This window comes from Staurois parvus, unplaced genomic scaffold (genome assembly GCF_062004578.1).
Source record: "Staurois parvus isolate SC_StPar_1 unplaced genomic scaffold, SC_StPar_1.0 ptg000015l, whole genome shotgun sequence".
Classification (NCBI taxonomy): Eukaryota; Metazoa; Chordata; class Amphibia; order Anura; family Ranidae; genus Staurois; species Staurois parvus.
This window is the reverse complement of record NW_028317811.1, coordinates 26,254-49,681: the sequence shown is the minus strand read 5'-3', so window position 1 is coordinate 49,681 and position 23,428 is coordinate 26,254.

Below are 23,428 nucleotides of genomic sequence, written 5' to 3'. Positions count from 1 at the left end.
TTATTTTTCTGTGGTTGAACTGGATGGACTTTTGTCTTTTTTCAGCCAGACTAACTATGTAACTATGCTACATGTCTTTGCTAAAGAAAATCCCAATACGTGTAAATTAATTGGTTTTACGTAAAAGTTCTAGCATTTACAAATGGCGGTATATATACTGGAATTTTTTTTGTACTAGTAATTGCGGTGATCAGCGACTTATAGCAGGACTTTGGGCATTTTGACACAGGGGGGAACTCACTTGGTGTCGCTGACATCCCCAGTGACACCAATACAGTGATCAGTGCTAATAAAAAGCACTGACACTGTACTAATGGCACTGGGCAGGAAGGGGTTAACATGCTGGGCGATCAAAGGGTTAACTGTGTGCTGTGTGTGTTTTACTAAGAGTGCTGTGTGCTGTGTTTCACTGTAAGCACACTGTTTTGTATGGCTCTGCTATGCAGAGCCATACAAAGCAGTGGGCAGGAGCTGACAGAGGAGAGATCTGTGTTGTTTATACATAGGTCTCTCCCCCTTCGGTAATTCTCAGAGCTCGCCAGGTGCCAGCGGGAAATCATCAGCCAGGACCCGCAGATTGACAGCCAAAGCCACGAATGGTGGCACAGATAGGGTGCGCGCGCGTGCCCCCTACCAGGAACTGCAAAATCATGTATATATAGGTGATTTTGTGCATCCGTGCCACCATGTAGCAGTATTTCTGCTACAGGGCAGCGCGGAAGCTGTTAAACTTGTATTGCAATATGTCTGAACTAATAATTCCTATTTTTTAGTGCAACGTTTGCTGGAAAGGGTAATTAGCAGTGTGTAGAAAGTTTCTCTGGGATTTCTATTATTAATTTGTGCCCAGAGGCGGACTGACCGTTTGGAAACTCGGGCACTGCCCGAGGGCCTGGGGTCAGTAGGGGGCCCCATAAGATGCCCCTGGTACCTTTTTCATAGGCTTTTTTGAGTTTGGGCAAGGACACAGGGGCCCCATGATCCCCTATTGCCCGGGGGCCCCATGAGTTGTCAGTCCGCCCCTGTTTGTGCCTATTTGCTTGATAAATAAATGCATGTACAAGTTATTGGGATTTGAGCACTGGTATATCTTGTTTCTGACCCCTGACCATGACACTGAAGCAGACAGAATCTGGAGCAGCTGTGCATGGCAACCAATCAGCTTTTAACTTACATTTTCAAAGCTGAACTGAACAAGCTGCAGTTATAAGCTGATTGGTTACCATCCACAACTGCTCTAGATTCTGTGTGCTCCAGTTTTAGTAATTTCCCCCCAGTGAATTAATTCTAACCCAGTGAGGCTTATTTGCTAAAGAAGTGAGAATGTTCACACAAATCCAGTCATGTATAGATGAAATAAGTATATAAGAGTTTGGTTGTTATATTTGGCTAGATAATTGAAGTGAATCGTCACTCTTTTTTGTGTGAACATTCATAAATGCATTAGTAATTCAGCTTCATCATCTCATTTATACAAAAATGACACCGAAAACCAAAATCCCCCCATTGTTCCTGCTCCTCATTAATTCTTGCTTTTAAAGTAACACTATCTTTGGTTTTAAAAAAAAAAATATTATTTAAAGTATATGTTCCAAACTCAGAAAAGTACCTTCTATTTCTATCAGCCTCCTCTAAATCTACAAATTCCCACTTAATTTGCAGCTGTGACCAAACTGGCTGTTGGAGGGTGGCTACATTTGTTCTCCATGGTCCAACTGTATGTATGAATGTAACCACCTTCTCTTGCTCACTCCAGAGATGGACTATGGACTAATGACTATGGGCTAAAGGATTGTAGTGTTCTTTCCAAACAAACAGAAACAAGGCAGAATAGGAGAAGTATGGTAGTCATAGAGGACATAAAAAGAGTCAGAAAGGCACAGTGAGAAATGATTTCATGAAAAATAAATTTCATGCCATTATATAGCAGATGTGTATGGATTATAAGGATATCATTTAGTGTCACTTTAACATAGACCCTTACATATCCCTTATTTTATAGCCTACCCTTATTGCTTTTAGTATTCTTTTGTTGAAAGAGTTTATTAAAAACTGTAAGCAAGCACACAATATAGAAAATAAAAACCATACTTTCAATGAATGAATTTGCACTTACAGCACACTTTATATTGTAATGTGAAAGTTGAATAGATATTAATTACTATAAGGAGAAATACTCATGGTTTGCCATAGCAGGCTTTCTTAACCTAATTTTAGGATATTTCACCAATTCACCTTGCACTGACGCAGAAAAATTGTATGTATAATGGCATTTTCTAAACCCAGAAGAACAAACATGCTGTGAGGACATCTGTACAAGCATTTCAACCTCAGCCATAATTTTCTCTACAAAATCCGCCTCTCTGGTTCATGTATATTTCAAAATGTGTCACAACACGAAATAAGCAGCTGCCTGTTCTAGTGTGCTATTCTACATAATAGAAAACATTCACTCAGAATTCCTGAGCCATAGGCTTTCTGGGAAATTGGTTCAAGACATGGTTAAGATGTTATTATTCTCCATGCAATTGCAGTGAGAAGTACATCTTAGGATCATCATTATTTACTACCTACTTTGGAATAACAATTGTACAAGGAGAGAGAATATGAAGGATTTATCTGTAATAAGGTTTCACTTGCTGTGGATTACTGGAGTGGTGTAGATCACATGCATACACAGCATACTGAAGACGTGAGCAACTTTACTAATTACTTCAGCAGGAGAAACCAAAGTTCAGTGTCTGGACTTTGCCGACCTGCATTTTATTTTAAATGAATAGGGCAATGTAGCAGATGTAACTCTAACTTCCACAATTTCTCAATCTCTAGAAGTAGCCTTCTTTATTACAGACAATCTGAATGCACTAAGACAAAACTGCTAAATTTTTAAGTTTACAGCATTCTGAAGGTCCCCCCTCCCGCCGCAGCCTGGGACTGTGGTAAGTGGTCATGACAGCTGCCCACAAAGCAGATGCAGGAACACTTGTTCTCCATCAACTCTGTGATGAATGATCCAAGAAGTGACAAGGATTTAGTCACTTCCGGTTTCAGAGCCACAGCCATGGAAGCATCTAACCAAGCACAATCTGTGCTTGGTTAGTTGCTTTGAAAGGAAGGGGAGAAATCAGAGTCTAATAGACCCCTGATGTCATAAAGATTACTTGTCTCCTGCCTAAAGCTATCACTAGGTGGCTAGTCCTGACTCTGTAAACAGAATCACATTTACATGGCATCCAATTGACAGTTCTGGTATTAACCACTTCCTTTCAACACATTTATATACAGTGCTGAGCACAAATGAGTACACCCCTATTGAAAAGTAAGATTTTAATCAATGTCTCAATGAGTACAAGAACAATTTCCAAAATTTTGACAAAACTGAGTTTTATAGAATATTTGTTTAGCTCATTACATGAAAGTAACTTTAATAATATAACATAGAATACAAAATCTTCAGTTTTACTCAAAATTAGTTGGTGCAAAAATGCATACACCCCATAACAAAAACTACTCCATCTAGTATTTTTTATGACCTCCATGATTTGTTAGGAGAACACCAAGTCTTCTAGGCATGGAATGAACAACATTTTCAATTCTTCAAGAACAACCTCTTTTAGAGCCTGGATTCTGGATGGAGAGTAATGCCCAACTTGTCTCTTCAGAATCCCCATATGTGTTCGATTGGGTTCAGATCAGGAGACATACTTGGACACTGAATCACTTTCACCCTGTTCTTCAGAAATGCAACAGTGGCCTTAGATGTGTTTTGGATGATTGTCATGTTGAAAAACTGTACAACGGCCAAGGGCACGGAGTGATGGTAGCATCTTCTCTTTCAGAGCCGTACATCTGTAGACACATGTAGAGCCGTACATTTGTGAAGTCATGATACCATCAATAAAATGCAGCTCTCTGACACTAGCACCACTCATGCCGCCCCACAGAAGGATACTGCCACCACCATGTTTCACTGTAGGCCCCATGCATTTTTCTGTGTACTCCTCACCTTTGTGAGGCCATACAGTTTTGAAACCATCAGTTCCAACAACATTTATCTTGGTCTCATCAATCTAGAGTAGAGAGTCCAAGTAGTCTTCTTTTTTTTTCAACATAGGCCCTGGCAAATTCTAGGTGGGATTTTTGGGCATGGGCTTTAGGAGAGGCTTCCTTCGTGGATGACACCCATGCATGCCATTCTTCTGCAGTGTACGCATATTGTGTCACAGGAAACAATCAGCCCAGTTTGGCTTTCTACTTCTTTAGCTAACTGCATGGCGATTTTCTTCAACCCTTTTCATCAGAAGATGCTTCTGTCGAGGTGTTAACTTCCGTTGATGGCTTGGGTGTCTCTGTGAGATTGCTGTAGTACCATCTTTGTTAAATATTTGTAGCACTTTTGCTACAGTGTTCAGACTGATAAGTAAAGCTTCACTGATCTTCTTGTAGCCTTCACCTTTTTTGTGTAAAGAAATTATTTTCTTTCTCAGGCCTTGTGAGATTTCTTTTCCATGTGGTGCCATTGCTGACAGCATGAAATGGGAAGGGGTTTTCTTTCTTAAGTAACGTCCTTTTATAATCAACTATCTGCTGGACCTGAATAATTAGACTCACCTGTAATTGAATTCTTGTTAACTAGGATTTTGTTGTCTAAAATTTAGCTTTGCTCCTTAGATTTTTATTGAGGTGTATTAATTTTTGCAACATGATCTTAAATTAATTTGTTAGAAAAAATATTTTTTTTGTGTGTGCAAATTAACAAATCTTGTTTGCAATTAATGCATTTGTGGGAGTATTTTGTGGTATAGTGTCCCATAGAAAATGTTGATTCTGAAAGGAAAGGTTTTCTGACAAATCTCTGGGGTGTACTCATTTATGCTGAGCACTGTATGTATATCAGATAGGAAGGGGTTAATGATCTCTATTTAAACTATTCCCACTATTAGGCAAAATCTTCCATGACCACTGTTTGCTGTGGCATGCTGCACTTGCACATCACAAAATTAATTTTTTCTTACCTAGTGTGCCTCAGGTCTTTCGTAATCTTAGTCAGGTACATGCTTTGAAGCATTCTATTGGATGCTTCATAGCACTCAGCCACTCTGGTTTAATTTTTTGCTCTTTTATATTTTTTCTTCAGTGAAATGTGCTGGCAAATATCGTTGTTTATTATGTCCTTAAAAAACTCCCACAAGTCTTCAGTGTACTTTGTTGAGAAAATGTGGTCCCATTTAGTACTATACAGTAAAGTGTACAGTCAATTAGCCTTTTTTTGAAACTTAGCTAACTAAATTGTCTCTAATTTCAGGTTCAATTTTTTTATTGGTTTTCTTGTTATAGTACAAAAAATAATAGTATGACGACAAATATGGAATTATACTGTCAATTTCTAAAAGTTTAACATACCCAAGGTATTAAAACAAACAGGATGAATAACACATCATAAGTCGAGATCTTTCTCCAGCTTGGACTGGCTGAGTGACATCAGCGATCAGCATGCTTCAGCCGGCTGTTCGCTGAAAACAGGTCCCAGGAGTGCAGAACGAACTGCACTCCTGTGATCTCCAGAAGTACAGCCAAAAGAGCTTTGGCTATACTTCTTTAAATAGAGGACATAAAGGAGAAGAACACAGTTTCTTCCTCATCTTATATCTGTCCCATATTGATAGTGAGAATGAAAGCATAGGACATAAAATAAGCGGACGAAATCTACTTAGAATCCACATCATATCTGCAATTGATTCTTTGAAAGTGCTTCCATGTCAACCCAATGTGGAGTCGGGCCAGGAATTGTAGTGAGCACTAATTGAGCTATTTGAGCTACTTGATGATAAGCGATTAAATTAGGGACACACAGGCCTCGCTGTGTTGTTAGAGTGTAAATTGTCATTTTATTAATTCCAGGGTGCTTATTTCCCCAAATAAAATGTAAGACTTTTTGTCTTAAAATAAAAGTTAAGGTCTCACCTAGGAATCATGAAAGGGAGATTTTGAAAGAGGTATAAGATGCTGAGTAGTATGTTCATCTTGACTGAAGAAATCTCAAACCAAGAAAGATATGGTGCTGACCATCTATTCATATCTTCTGAAAGTTTTCTAAACATAGGAGTATAATTTGCTGAGTAGAGGGTCTGCAGAGAGGAGGTCAAATGAATCCCCAGATAAGAAAGAGAATGAGGGGGCCCATTGGAACTCAAAGTTTTGCCAAAGCAATGCAACTGTAGGTTCAGAGAGATTGAGATTTAAAGCAATGGATTTGTTCCCATTTACTATTAGGCCCAGTAATCTTAAAAAGGAGGATAAAAGTTTCAGTAAATTGGGCAGAGTTGTAAGAGGAGAAGGTATGTACATTAAAACATCATCTGCATATAGTGCACATTTATGTTCGTATTGTCCACAATTAATGCCTTTGATATTGGGATGAGTACATATAGCAATAGCCACAGGTTTTATTGCAATTGCAAATAAAAGATGTGAAAGGGGACAACCCTTTCCTGTACCCCGTTGTATAACTATGGAGTTTCATTTGTAACCTTTAAAAAGAATACGTGCTGTGGGGTGTGGTATAAAGCACATAGAATGCATAGAAAGGAGGGGCCAAACCACATAGCTTTTAACACCAAGAACAAAGTAATCCCAAAATAAACTGACAAATGCTTTGTGAATGATTAGTTTATCAACAGGAAACTTTATTCTGATCATGAAGTCACATATAAGGAAGCAAGCCCTGCAATAAAAAAACGATGCAAACTGTGCAACCAAATCAATCCATTGAAAAGTGTCATACGCAAAAGAGAGTTTTATCACCGGATCATACAGCTGCACCTCCAGTAATGTTGTATACCTCATCCAGTGCAATAAATGTAGCAACGGATCTTATGCTGGAGAAACAGAACAGACATTACAAACAAGGATAAACTTGCACAGACACACCATCAAGGAACATAAGAAAGACGTTTCTGCACACCTGTGGGACATAATTTCTCACAACCAGACCACACTATGGAAGACCTCAATGTCTTAGTTCTTAAAGGAATTTCAAAACTATTAAAGAAAGGAAAACTTTTGAACTAAGAATGATTTGACACAAAAGATAATGGCCTAAATCTAGACTTGGGTTTTCAAAATCACTATTTAACAATTTTACGACCCCCTCTGTGACTTTCTTCCCCCACCTCCACCCAGTCTATAGCTTTTTCTCTGTCTTATCTCACTAACTATGATAGTCCAATTACATTGCTGTGTACATTTGTTTGTTTGTTATTTTTCACTCAGATTGTCTTATTTTACCATTCTGCTAAAACGTTGTGTATTAGTACTGCTTGGACCTGGAATCAGGGGATATACCTCGAAAGCTTGTCCTGAAAAATTGTATGTTAGTGCAAATTAAAAAATATCACAGACAGTACGCAAACATAGCTCCAAATTAGAAACAAATTTCTCATTAGGTTCTTTGGATAAGCACTTTCTTATGTAACCATTTTCAGAAATTTCTCAAATAAAATGTCTCAGCAAAATACCACATCACTTGTCTTTTTTCATCTCAACACACACCTATAGCAGCCAATTAGAATTCATCTATCATTGTAGTTAAGCATTCTAAATGTAAAATGTGTGACGCAGAGTTGCCTATATTTCTGCACTTTAACCGTCTTTGCATAGCTATATGGAACAGGCCCTTGAGAGTTTAAATGTATTATATCTCAACTATCCTTTACTAAATAATTTAATTATTATTTAGCCTTAAAGGCATTGTGCAGTCACACTGCTTTTTGTTCTGACTGTGACATTGACATTTAAAAGGATACAACTTGATACTTAAAAAAGAGTTTAAAAGGTTTTGGTCACAAAAGCATAGCGTATATTTCCCCTTCATTGTGCTTTCAAGTTGTTTCCATACAAACTTAAATGTCAAGGATTAAGGAGTCAAACCTTTAAGTGCAAACAAAATGTTACACGAGAACAGGTATAAAATTGAGAAGTTCTCAATATCTCTTTTAAATTTTCCATAATTTTTTTTAAAGATTTATCCTTTCTACATACATTATAATTGGTGTATCCGGACCTGTCCCTAAAAAGTAGTTTCAAGTTTTTCACTTAAATTATGAATAGGACTTTACTTTTCAAATTACTTTGTTATAATTAAGGCACTAAGCAGACATCATTCTGAGTTACTAAAGTGTGAAGTGCGTGGAATTAAGGTGAACACTTGGGCCTGGACCTTTGATGTTGATCAGTCATCTTAATTTTGTATTTTTTTTTACCGCTTACATGATCTTTTTTTTTAATCTTACAGTTTCAGTATTAAACAGATGACACTGCAGATGCCAAGGCAGTCTAAAGGTGCCAGTGTTCATCTGAGTGCTGAAGGCATTAATTTTTTTTTCAGTGAAGCGTCCCGCTTCCATGCTAGCACTGTCATAGGTAACATAGTGATCACGTAATCAAAAAACACATGGAAAACTGATTAGTGGAGAACTAAACTGTCTGTGATCACCAGGGTTGAGAGCTATCAGCTGCACAAGGTTTTGGAATCTCATTTCACTAAACCTGACTTCATCTAACTTCACAAGTAAATAAATAAGGCTCTGTGTTTAATAGAATAATACCATTTTAAAATGTATCTTGTGAACACTAGCGGGGTGATTTGTGTACAATTAGATTTTTCCAAACATCATCAAATCTGTATTCCAGAGTCCAATAGGGGACACATCTGGATGATAATGAATTATCCTAGGGTTGTACTGCCACCTACAGCTGACACTAGGCACATAGAAAAACAAAGGCCCCCCCACAGAGGCTATATCACCTCCAAGCTCACACCTGCTGAGGTGTAGCAAGCAGAGAGAATATTAACAAAGGAACTGTGTCCCTAAATGGACTCCCAAGAAAATGATTTTAGAGTGAACAAAAATCCTATTTTGTCTGTTGTTAATTGAAGGACACAGCATGATAATAATTAAGCAACCTAGAGACATCCAAAATTATTCCAAACAGAGGAGTAGGCACACCAAAACAAATACAGGCTAAGCAGTCCAAAAAACAAAGCAAAAGGAAAACCAAGGGCATTAAACAGCTGCTTGTAGAACCTTTCAACCAAAAATAGCATCTGTCGAGACAGGCTATCGACCTCAGAATAAATGTACAAAAGACCTGGTCATAGTCTTACAGATCTGAAATGCAGGGGCCTGGTGATAAAAAAAAAATCAAGAAACATCCATTGTCCCAGTGAAGTGGGATTTAAGGGGAAAAAAAGATCTGCAAAATAACTTTTTGCATACACTTAGAAATAGTGGATCTAGAACCACCAGAATAACAGAACAGTAATCAATCTGTCTGGAATAAGCAGAGGCAAAAGGGTAAACCCTGACAGCCCTCATCACATCCAAGCAATGTAAAGAGATTTCCCTGGGGTGATCTGGTGCTGGATACAGGAAAAATAACACATAATTTTCATTAGGGTGAAAAGAAGAGGCCACCCTGAACAAAATGGAAGTAATTTGTCTCAAAATCACCTTCTCTATACTGTATGTAAAATAAAATAAGACTCCATACAGGACAAGGCTGCTAACTCAGAAACCCTTCCAGCTGAAATGATGGCAACAAGAAAAGCTACCTTATGGGATAACAAGGGCAATAGGTCAAAGAGAGCACCAAATGAAAAAGATTCTTAGGGTCAAAGTCTTTATTGTTTAAATGGTTACAACAACCTGGACAAAAGACAGAAACATGTTAGTTGTATTTTGCCCTGCTTGTTGTAGCCAGTTGAACTCCTCTCCTGGGAGATCCCTGTCTTTGCAGTGAGTTGACAAATATAGGCCAATTTGGCTCAAGTAATGAAGTTTTCCACATTTTGATAACCTGTCAAAATCAGTGTGCAGTTCCTATCTACCACTAGCAGCTGAACCTATGAGATGTCAAAGAAGGTCTCAAATAGGTTTGAAGGGGGGATCTTTGTAACAATGACCTTGAATTATATTTAAATTTCATGGTTGGAGCAGAGATTTAACAAGAGGAGTGATGTATACAAGTACAAATCTTAGAATTATTAACACGAGGACATTACAAAGGAATGGACAGGTCAGACACCTGACCATTGATGGTGCTAAAGGTCCGTCACTGTTTTAAGTTGTATCTCTAATTGAAGATTATAAATGTTGCAGAAGTTGATTTTCAAGCTTTAGGCATGAACATGATATCTGAATCTTAAATGACTATTTCTCAGAACCTTAGTTTCAGCAGTCAGGCCGTAAAAGCCAGCAAACAAAATTAGGGTGGAGGATAGCACTTTGAGATAACATATCTGGCTGAACTGGTAGAGGCCAAATAACACTGACAAACAGTGTCACCATACCACATTCCTTAAGGCCAATCTGAAGCTGGGAGATTGAATAGGATGTCCCTAGCCTTGCTTTTTTAACTTAGACAAGGTAAAAACATTAGTGGAGAAAATATCATAGATTAGGGCATACTGATTCCATGGCACCACCATGGCATCTGCTGCATCCGCTGTTGGGTTCCCCCATTCTGCAGAAAAATCTGCCTAACTTCATGTTAAGCAGACAAATGCAGACAAATGTCCTGAAATGCCTCCAGATGAAGAGAGACTGTTTCCCCTGATCCAAATGCTATCTGCTGAGAACATCAGTCAGTCAATTCTCCAACCCAGATATAAGCACTGCAAAGATCACTGAAACATTAATCTCAGCTTAGAATAGGTCGCCCACTGCAACATTACTGGAGCCCTCCTGAAGACTGATGTAGGCTTCTGCTGCAGCAACATCTGACTTAACTCAGACCAGATAACTGGTTACTATGGTCTAGAGAAATAATGACAAATACATTTGTGAAAACTTTAGGATGTTGATTGGAAATGGTGATTCTTCCTTAGGCCAACTGACCTGAAGAACAGCTCACCTAGAATTCAATGCAACCCAACTGGTGTACATCAGAATAATCTTTCATTGTAAGCAGAGAAAACAATTTGCCCCAGCGTCATCTACTTCTCCTAAGGTAGAAATAATTTAGCCTAAAGGGTATCCAGGGGAAAGGCCATGTGCTTCAAGTGATGCAATGGAATCAGAGATGACTTCTCAAGGTTCAGGAACCAACATATGTCCTCCAAGGTCAATCAATCAATGCCACGTTGGAGTCCAAAGTCAAAAAGGTCTGTTCTCACAGTAGCAGATCATCTGAAAATTAATGACTGGAATACCTCAGAGAATAAGAAAGCCCAGAATTGGCATGAGGCCCTCTGTGAACATTCTTGGAGTCAATACAAGTTCTAAAGGAAAGAGCCACAAAATGATACCAGTTGTTGCTCACAGCAAAACAAAGAAAAACACTGCTGACTTGGAAAGATGAGAATGTTTATATACACATCCCTTGAGACTATTGATGTCCAGAGGTTTCAGCAGTGAAGGGAGGCAATAACAGCATATTCCATCAGACATTTTTGAGGCTGTACAAAAGGCACTGAGGACCTTTAACTCTAATATGGGATGAATGCTTTTGTATTTCAGAACGGAAAACAGATTTGCCTAGAAAAATTGAAACTGTCCAGTTGGGGTGCAGGAATGATAACCCCCTGGGTAAACAGTCCTTGAATGGCTGAAAGGATGTCCACTCAATGTTGCTGTGGCATGGGCAGATGAGAAGCAAAGAAATTAAGTGACAGAGGTGAAACTCTATTTTGCAACATTTTGATACTACCTCCTACACCCATTCATTGACTATGTGCACTTTCAAAATTTTTGCTAAAGCCATCAGATTCCTTCAGCCTCTGATGAAACTGGTGGGGGAAGACCTTCATGCAGCATCAAATTAATTTGCAGGCTTTGGTTTGCCATGGGTGTTTATAACCCCTTAAGTCTGAAGAGTTTGAGAGAAGGTTTAAACCTGACTTAGAGGAACAAAAGGAATGTTTTGAAGAAGTATGGGAAAGTGTTGACATACTCTTCTGATCTTTTGTCTGCATACCTGAGGCAAGTAAATACTATTATTCCTTGTGGTGTAACTAATTATTCAGTCCAGCAAAATGCCAAAAAGACAGTCTTCTAAGAAAACTAAGCATAACAAGAGCTTCCTAAATTCTTGCTTCACCATCTAGCTGTCACGGTGTAAGGTCAGGTTCAGAGACCAGTTGCTATAGCAGTAAAAGGCTTACCTGGAACCAGCAGGATAGGTACACCAGCGGATCCCCCTGGGAATGATGCAGGCTCACCTGAGGTGCGGGGTCTAAGTATTAACCAGTATTCACCAGAGCTCCTAATGGTGGAGATGGATTGGGCTGCGTGTTAATACCAGGTCGCAGATCTCAGGATCACCCCACCAGAGAATGAGCAGACTGGAAACCAATAGCGGATCAACAGGTTAGGGATCAGACGAAAGCAGAGTCGGTCACAAGCCAAGGGTCGGTCACAAATGGTAGCAGATCAATGATAGTACGTTAGGATGAGACAAAATCGTGGTCAGGAACAAGCCAAAGATCAGTAGCGGAGGTGTAGACAGCAGCAGGAACAGTAGAGGGATATTGGCTGGAAAGGCACAATAATCTGGCAAGGAGGAAGTCCAAGGACATGGCTTATATAGGAAGTCCATGGGAGGAGCAAGGAGTTCAAGGTTCAAGAGCAAACAAGGCAGGATTATCCAATAGAAGAGGCAGAGTATTGTCCAGCATCCTAGGTAGCTCAGTGAGAAGAGTTACTGCCTGACACAGTAGAAGTCCCAGGTTCAAGTCCAGGCCCTGACACTAGCACTTACGCTGGGGTGATCTGCAGATGTAGAATAAAGAAAGAGTTACTCAATACATAACCTTGCTACCCTCCAGTGCCATATCACACAGAACGTTCAATGCAACAATCATCTGGACAATACAATCAGTGGGATGAATGCTAATGCCATTAACAGCCAAATCTATGCTAAGAGATTTGACAAATCAACCAAAGACTGAGAAATTAATGTGGAAGAGAGCATGGGTTGAAAAGTAGAGTCCACAAAGGTGTAAATGGATAGAAAAATTGCTTCCAGCTTTTTGACCATAGGATCTGTAAAGGAATGAGCCCTTTGTATAGGAATAGTCAAGGATACAGTAAAGGGGGAAAGAATGGTGCTGACTGAAATCTGGCAAAATCTCTTCTTCTAGGAAAGAGAGGGACTCAGAGTCCAACAATAAAACTTCTGTTTGGTGTCTGATGGAGCACAAATAGTCACCCCTGACCACAGAATCATCACAGAGAAGTACTCCAGTATAATTAATGATATGGGAAAACTTGTGATTGTTGGCTTACTGGAGAAACTTTCAGAAATGTCAACATCCAGCTAAAATTCACTAGTAGCTGTTGATAGTAGAAACGTATAACTCAAGAAAAATATATAGCAGGAAAGAAAGTGACACACATTATCCTAAGAACAAAAAGCAAAATTGAGCAGGCATCACCTTAAGGTGGCTCACTTTCAGGTCTCTATGTGCCTGGTGTTCATTACTGTTGTAGGTGCCCGTATAACCCTACCACAGCACCCCAGCAATATGATAAGAATTCACACCTTTGACCATGTCCATGTAGGAATTAACATCTATGTGTAAGCAAAGCCAGATTCTCAGCAGCCGAGGGAAACCAGTGTGGTCATATGTGTATGTGCATTATGCTGCCCATACGTCTGTGCATAAGGGAAATGCATGTGTGCAAGAATTCACATGCACAATCGACACTTGTTTTGGTGCTCAGTGGATTATACATACAGTGCTTAGCATAAATGAATATACCCCTTTTGAACAGTAGGATTTTAATCAATATCTCAATGAACAATATCCAACATTTTGACAAAACTGAGTTTTATAGAACATTTGTTTAGCTCATAACATCATAATAATACTTAGGATAAAAAAAATCTTCAGTATTATTTAACTTAGTTGCTGCAAAAACGAATACACCGCAGAACAAAAACTAGTACATTGTGTATTTTGTATGACCTCCATGATTTGTAAGGATAGCACCAAGTCTTCTAGGCATGGAATGAACAAGTTAGAGACATATTGCAACATCGATCTTTTTTCCATTCTTTGAGAACGACCTCTTTTAGAGCCTGGATGCTGGATGGAGTGTGATGCTCAACTTAACTCTTCATAATTCCCCATAGGTGTTTGATTGGGTTCAGATCAGGAGACATACTTGACCACTGAATCATTTTTACCTTGTTTTTCTTCAGAAATGCAACAGCAGCCTTAGATTTGTGTTTTGGATCATTGTCATGTTGGAAAATGCACGACGACCAAGGGCACGGAGTAATGGTAGCATCTTCTCTTTCAATATAGAGCAGTACATCTGTGAATTCATGATACTATTAATGAAATGCAGCTCCCTGACTCCAGCAGCACTTATGCAGCCCCACAAAAGGACACTGCCAACAACAATGTTTCACTGTAGGCACCATGTATTTTTCTTTGTACTCCTCACCTTTGCAATGCCATACAGTTTTGAAGTCATCAGTTCCAAAAACATTTATCTTGGTCTCATAACTCCAGAGTACAGAGTCCCAGTAATCTTTTTTCAGCATGGGCCCTAGCAAATTTTAAGCAGGCTTTTTTGTGCATGGGCTTTAGAAGAGGCTTCCTTCATGGACGACACCGATGCTTGCTATTCCTTTGCAGTGTACACCGTATTGTGTCATGGGAAATAATCACCCCAATTTGGCTTTCTACTTCTGTAGCTAACTGCAGTGAACTTTCATGGCAATTTTCTTCAACCCTTCTCATCAGAAGACGCTCCTGCCAAGGTGATAACTTCCATGTACAGCCTGGACGTCTCTGAGATGGTTGCAGTTCAATCTTTGTTAATTATTTGTATCACTTTTGCTACAGTATTCTGACTTATAAGTCAAGCTTTGCTGATCTTCTTGTAGCCTTCACCTTTCTTGTGTAAAGAAATTATTTTCTTTCTCAGGCCTGGTGACATTTATCTTCCATGTGGTGCCATTGCTGACAGCATGAAATGAGAAGGGTTTTCTTTGTTAAGTAACACCCTTGTATAATCAACTGTCTGCTGGACACCTGTTTAATGAATAATTAGACTCACCTGTAGTTGAATTCTTGTTATTTAGGATTTTGTTGTCTAAAATGTAACTTTGCTCCTAAGACTTTCATTGGGGTGTATTCATTTTTGCAACATGGTCTTGAATGAATTTGTGGGAGTATTTTGTAGTATAGTGTCCCATAGAAAATGTTGATTCTGAAAGGAAAGTAAAGGTTTTCTGACACATCTGTTCGGGTGTACTCATTTATGCTGAGCAGTGTATATATTGAAGCACATCATCCTCAAAGCTAAGCAAAAAAATTGAACCATTTGTCACACTATCCTGTTCTACACTGCAGTGCTAGGTCTCTGTGTGCATGCGCCAACTTCCAGCCAATCACAGATGGGGGAATGCATCCACATGCTAGCCAAATCCCTTGTATTCCCAAGTAATTTGCAGTGTTTTCCAGTGCCTCTCAGTATTGTCTCAGTGATCTCATTGTTTCCAGTGTCCATCCAGTCTATAACCTGCTCTTAAGTGTCGCAATATCCTATTGTCCCCAGTGTCTTCAGTTTCCAGTCAGCATACAGTCTTGTCTACTCCTACCTGAGAACCCAAACTTGTGTCTGTGATCCTCATGATTCTCTGTCTGTTTCGTACTCCAGTGATTCCATGGATTCCTTCCAGCATCTAGTCTTCCTTCACTTCTATACTGTTGTCTTTTCCTGCTTGTCTGCACCAGTGTGTTTCTGTGTAAGTCTTGGTCAGCCCCTTGTTATCAACACCTGTCCATTTCCAGGCTTCCCAGGTGTTTCTCTCTTTTGCCTTTGTGTGGTTCTGTTCACTTCTACTGTGTTACCTGCAGTCTAGTGTATTCAGCACCCCAGCGCTTCAAGGGACTCTTTAATTTCTTGTGTGCTTCCAGTGTGTTCTCTGTGCCCTACAAGTACTTGCTCATCAGCACCTGTGTGTTTCCCTGAACAGAGTCACAGAACATTAGACTGCCTAAAGCAGATAAGAATTTGTTTTTGGGATTGAACTTGTTTGTAACATCTAGAAATGTTACATTAGACTGCTTAAGTTAGATAAAACTTGCATATGGTGAGTCTTAGAAGCCTTCCCATGCGAAATGGGATGCTCTGACACTGGGACTGTTGCCAAGGCTATATGAGGCTCATCGATTGGTCGTGTTTAATGGCTTCTACACAATCCCCTCTGCACTGTTCCGATTGGGTCTCCTTCCCGTCTTCCCATAGCTTTAGTAATGTATTAATTCTGTCAAAAGATGTGTGTATCTCATGCTGTAATGCTCACATTATTATTAGTGTGTATTATTATGCAGGTTGTGATGACTATAAGATATATCCTCCTGTGTGTTGTGTGATAATAAGCGTGGAGGTTTTGACAGTGCAAGAATACTGCAGTTGGATTCTGCTATTTCTTGAGGTGCTGAGTGAATGCTATCATGTGCCAGGGCAAGTGTTGGTAGTGGGTCTCTCACATGCTTAGAATAATGGTGTAAATGCTGATTAAATCATATCTGTGTTTTGTTTGTGGCTTGTTCTTGGTGTTTTAGTCCGGCATTGCATTACAGACTGATAGAATAGAATTGGCATATTCTTCTCCTACCAATTCTATTCAAAAGGCAAATGCAAACTGTATCAAATGGGCAAGTGTTAATTGTTTGCTTTCATGGGGTATGAGGGTTATAAATACTGCACCTGACTTTAAAGTGTTGCTAAACCCAGGACCCTGTATTCACTATATCTGGTCTCCCACAGTACACACAACATGGAAATGCAATTATGTTAGTAGATGTAAACTGCTAAATACCTTTTCTCATTTCTCATCAGCAGTTAGAGCAGTCTTGTAACTTCTATCAGTGTCCAGCCAAGCACATGTTAAAGCTTGTAAGAGAAGTTTTCATATTGATCTAGGAGGATGCAGGACCCCTGGCCTCTGTCTGGACAGTGCCGATTGGCTCTGTGCTGATCACATGCATCCTCCCAAGAAAAAAAAACACCCCTATAACAATACACACCAAACTGAACATGCACAGAGTGAATCCACACTATATGTCTTATCAGGAGATAGGAGGGGGACACTGGAAGAAAAGGAGGGAGAGAAGTCAGGATCAAACAGCGTTTTTAAACAATACTGAGGATTAACCCCTTAGGTTCCACAGTGAGTATAACAAGCATGCTTTACTGCATGTACAGACTGATTTTACTGTTGTGGGTTTAGGAACACTTTTATTGTTATTATGAATAACAGCAGGAGGTATTTCAAATGCAAACCAGTATATGCAGCTCTCAGAGAATAGGTGATACCCAAGGAGTATTAAATGGCAAGAACAAAAGTGTCTGTTTGGGAATGAAAGTAATGGACTAGGGTATGTCACGTATGGATGAATGCATTGAGGACACATACGTGCATATATAGATTGGACATATATTCTGAATGTGTGGAGTGTCTATATCCTTGCCAGATTCATGAGAGGAAGAACAATCATCTGTTTGTTGGATATATTAAATGCCACAATTTAGGGGAAAGAACCAGAAGTTGTCTGGAACTTCCTTGAAGGTTGTACACATCCTTTTCACCATTATTATACACTGCTCAAAAAAATTAAAGGAACACTTTCAAAACACATCAGACCTCAATGGGGAAAAATACCATGCTGGATATCTATACTGATATGGACTGGGTAATGTGTTAAGAATGTAAGGATGGCCCCTCGTTTGATGGAAATGAAAATTATCAACCTACAAAAGACTGAATTCAAAGACACCCCAAAAATCAAAATAAAAAAATGATGCCGCAGGCTAGTCCATTTTGCTGAAATTTCATTGCAGCAACTCAAAATAGTACTCAGTTGTTTGTATGGCCCTCATGTGCTTGTTTGCATGCCTGACAACATTAGGGCATGCTTCTAATGAGATGACGGATAGTGTCCTGGGGTATTTCCTCCCAGATCTGGGGCAGGGCATCACAGAGCTCCTGGACAGTCTGAGGGGCAACCTGATGGTGTAGGATGGACCAAAACATGATATTCCAGAGATGTTCTATTGGATTTAGGCGATTATGGGAACCATTCAATGGTATCAATTCCTTCATCCTCCAGGAACTGCCTGCATACTCTCACCACATGAGGCCAGGCATTGTCGTGCACCAAGAGGAACCCAGGACCCACTGTATCAGTGTAGGGTCTGACAATGGGTCCAAAGATTTCATCCCAATACCTAATGGCACTCAGGGTGCCATTATCTAGTCTGTAGAGGTATGTGTATCCCTCCATGGATATGCCTCCCCAGACCATCACTTACCCATCACCAAAACAACCATGCTGAACCATGTTACAGGCAGCATAACATTCTCCACGGCTTCTCCAGACCCTTTCACGTCTGTCACATGTGCTCAGGGTGAACCTGCTCTCATCAGGGCAAGGTGGTGAGCCTGCCATTTCTGTTGTTCAATGGCAAATGCCAATCGAGCTCTATGGTGCCGGGCAGTGAGCACAGGGCCCACTAGAGCACATTGGCCCCTCAGGCCACCCTCATGAGGTCTGTTACTGATTATTTGGTCAGAGACATTCACACCAGTGGCCTGCTGGAGGTCATTTTGTGACTCTGGCAGTGCTCATCCTGTTCCTGCTTGTACAAATGAACAGATACTGCTCCTGCTGATGGGTTAAGGACCTGTCTCCTTCATGTTCCTTCATGCTCTTGAGACTGTGCTGGGAGACACAGCAAACCTTCTGGCAATGTATTGATGTGCCATCCTGGAGGAGTTGAAATGCCTGTGCAACCTCTGTAGGGTCCAGGTATCGCCTCATGCTACCAATAGTAACATTGACCTTAGCTAAATGCAAAACTAGGGAAAAACAGTCAGAATAGAGGAGTAGGGAACAAAAAGTCAGTGACCTTGACCTATAAAACTATTCCTATTTTGGGGTTTGTCTCATTGTTGCCCATCTAGTGCACCTGTTGTTAATTTCATTAACACCAAAGCATATTAAACTGATTAACAACCCCCTCTGCTACTTAACTGACCAGATCAATATCCCAGGAGTTTAATTGACTTGATGCTATACTCTGAATAAAAGGTGTTCCTTTAATTTTTTGGAGCAGCATATATACTTTATATCAGTGACAACATTATGGTGCTATGACAAAGAATAATGACAACACTTACTAGGGCAAATTTTACAGGTCAAGACTCAGCAGTCTTCCCACAGCTTAAAGAAATAGAAAATTCTTTAGGGAACAGTGGGGTGCAGATTACTTACAGAAAAGACAACTGATTTACAAGAGATGTGAAATAGGCCATCTGAGTCAAAATGGAACAATTATCCCTGAATGGAGAAGGGGCCTTGGACACCATGGGGTTTATTTACTAAAGCTGGAGAGTCCAAAATCAGACTCCCTTCTGCATAGAAACCAATCAGCTTCTAACCTCAGCTTGTTCAATGAAGCTTTGGCAATGAAACCTGGAAGCTGATTGGTTTCTATGCAGAAGTGAGTCTGATTTTGCACTCTCCAGCTTTAGTAAATAAACCCCCATCTGCCTGTCACATACTGTGTAATGCCATTTTAACATCTCTACCCACATGATTTGACAACAATTAATGCCTTTCCCCTAAAGGAAATCAAGCAATTAAAATCTATGCAGACTGCCTGACACCAATGATGAGATTATGTCACTAAAACAGGGTGGTTCCACAACTTCCACACCTCCTATCCTGTTCTTGAATGATCAGCATCTAAGCATTACATGGTGATTGGATTAAGCTGTCTTTGCTACCTGTGTGAATATAAATGTCGGGGTATCTTCCTGACACTCACTGGAACTGAAGAAGTGGTTTGGAGAAGCCATGAAAAGTCTTCAACATTACAGAACAAGTCCAGTTGAATGTTACTGTATGGGGAAAAGCGATTTTTATAAGTCTGATTGTTCCAATAGGATTAGATCCTCTCATGTATGGAAATGTATATCTATACCTGTATATCAATCAGGTCCAGTGCCAGTTCAAGCCAGTGGCTTGAGCAGGCACTGCAACGTACCTCTATGTTGCCCAACTCATGTGAACTGCATGTACCCCTCCAAATACATCATCTTTGTGTAGGCAAAGACTGAGGATATGAAGTTAAGAAAAAACACAAGTTATTTACATACAATTTTTGCTGTTGTGTAAGAGGAAGTGGGAAGGAGTCAGGAGAGAGGACCTTAAACAAAGTTGTGAAGGTTCAATTTAAGTAATACTGTAAAGTTCTTTAAAAAGCAATGATGATGCATTTCTTAAAATGTATTTCCAGTTTTGCAGTCAAATTTGAGGAAACTCCCAAATAATTTTGTTATATGTTCCCATTCACACTGCATACCTAAAAATAAATGCAAGATAAATGTATAGTCTATATCTTACTTGTCTAGGCCCTGTATGCACAGACATGCCCCAGGGTTCTCTGGGAGTCCGCACAACATTTCTGCACATTTGCAAGATCCCAGGTAATCTCTGCTGGAATTTCTATGTCATAATCCCAGAAGGCAGTTTATGAGATCTCGTGCATGTACAGAAATGCCACAGAGTCTCTACCAGACACATGCAGGAAACTTGAAAGTCTAGTACTGCAAGTCGTACCCCTGTTCTTTCTCCAGTGGAATAGATTGTATGCAGCTTCTGAGGCCAGGTCTACAAGGATGGGGCATGATGTTATGGCAAGAGGGATGATGGGACATAAAATCCTGACTAGAGTGATAAAGTGATCCGCTCAGTGTTTGCTTCCTGATCGGAATTCTGGGGAAACACTGCTGAGTGATCTGAAACCAAAGACTTGAAAAATGACTCAATGTAAGTGCTTCAGCATGTTTATAGAACACACTTTATTGGGTAATGTTTCACTGGTGGGCATACTGCAAGTATATTAAACTTAAAAAAGGAGATTTTAATTCTATATTAAGTAAATGATTTCTTTAGTAAGGAAAAATAGATTTCACTCTGTGTGATACAAAAGTTCACAACATCACTTTTTTAGATGATTGATGTAGTCTTTTATATAAGAAATATTGAAATTGTGAGATATATTAAAATAAAATCATATGCATAGAAGTATTCAAAACTGTACTGTGATTTGTAAAACGACTGTGGTTTTACAATTAACTAACATACTGTAAGAAAATATTATTTCTGATATCAATCAAGCCTTAACTAGAATAATGAGTACTGCCTAACTGATTATTTGACCTCAGTAAGATAAAAAAAAATGTGTGCAGGACATGGCAATTTGGTCTGAAAGCATTGACTGAACATTTTTATTTTTGAAGTAACACCACCTTTAGGAATTTTGTAAATTTTATCTTGAAAAAGTCTTTTATTGTAATAGATAAATAATGATAATTATTTTTTCTTATAAATACTTTTAACTCTCAAATGCATTTGACGTTTTTTAGGCCCCATGGGGTGGATTCTGTGCTTGATGGTGCTGAAATATGGACAGCAAGCAAACCTAAATATACCTTTTAATTCAACCCCAAGAACAACACTTTCTACTTTTTTTAAAAAAAATAACATTGCAACTGAGTGCTCATCATTCATTACTCTTCTACCTTGGGTGTAGACCCCTCAAGTACAATGGAATCACTCCGTTCGTTTGGAAAATTTTTCAATTCTTTGCAAATAATTTTAAAAAATTGTACAAGACTTGATCCCTGTTTTTTTAAGTGTATCCAAACCTCAAAGCAAAGATGTAATGTAGTGCAGTTTTCTTCTTTGGTCTTTGTTTTTGCTTTATTTTTACCTGGTGATCTGGCCAGTGACACACTTCCTGTCTCAGGGTGTCTTCACTTTGGATGGAGGAGACACCCTTGGACATCAGCACTGTCTGGAGCACTGTCTGGAAAGGGTAATGCTAGATGGACTAGTAGATTTATTGTAGATGAGCTTTACATAAGTGACTAACAAATTAAGGCCACATCTCTGGTAACACTTCAGGCAATTGTAGCAACAGTTTTTTTTCTTTTTGGGACAAGGTTTTAATTAAATGAATAAAAAATGAAAATGGTAAGCACCCCTGTTAGTGCAAAATGGTTTGTCTCAACCCCCAAGTACACTTTTGATGGCCTGATGAAAAATAACAAACTTATTGGCTGCATCACATGTTGAAATATATGATAAAAACTAAAAGGGAAAACTGATGTAGCCACCACAACTAAGAATTGGTAAGCTGCAATGCATTATTTCATTTATTTTGTTTTTGGGTTTAGATACACTTCAAATTTCTTCTTTGTCAAATGGACTGTGGGGTAATTTGACAATGTTTTCCCTGTTGGCTGATTTTTTCCTACTGGCTGCATGTTCCTGGAGAAGAAGAAGGGGGAGGGGCAAGTGGGGTCTGCTGGCTGATTTTTTCTATTGGCTGCCTATGCTAGGAGGAGGGAGTGGTGTATCTACATTAGCTCCCAGCTGTGTCTGGTCTCATGATGATGTTATCCACAGATATAATCCTGGCTTGCACAGTCTTATGAGAGAGAGGTGAAGAGGAAATTATTTTACTGCCTTACTCTTGCAGCACAGTGCACACCCGGGCAGTTATTTGTACTGGTGTGTTTTATATGTAATATTTTTATTTTTTCAGAATTACATTAAATACATCAGTTGTTTATTTAGAAGGAAATAGCATCAGTTTTTCTTGTAGGAATATTTTTCAAACAAATTCCATTGGAACAATGGTTGCAAATAATAAGTTCACTGTCTTCTAATGCAATGGAGATAGCAAGAGTATTGTGATACATTGTGTAATGTAAACAATGGGCCAAGCAGTTTGCACATTTTTAGCTATTGCCATTGCTTTAGAGGAGTTTCTGTCATTGTACCTAAGCTATGTCAATGGGAATAAACAATAGGTTGACCTTCTGACATATTTGAGCTATGTATTATATTATAATGCTTTCTAGAGTTTGGACTTCGGAAATGTTTCCCACAAAAAAAACTAATGTAAGAAGATGGAAGTACAACGTAGAAAGATGTATGTCCTTTCGGGAACGGCTAACAAACTTTCTAAACAAAAATCCAGCATTACAAACTGAAAGGGGGAATTCATCTGGGGATGACACTAAATCTACACTACAAGAGAACCAGCTCAACATACCACTTTCCTTTAAAAGCTTACTGCCTGAAGCCCTGTTTGCTATGGAAGTCATGGATCAGCTATTAGGCAAGCTAAGTGACTTTTTTGTGTATATTTTATAGCATACAGATCATTGTCAATGCACATCTGCTAGGAAGGTTAGCTAGCGTGTGCCTGTGTGTTATATGTAAATTTATAGTAAACTATATGTTCTATATTGCTAAATTGTAGTTTGTATGTGCAACATTCTTGTTAAATAAAAACAGATTAATATACTACAGGGTTTTTTATTTTCT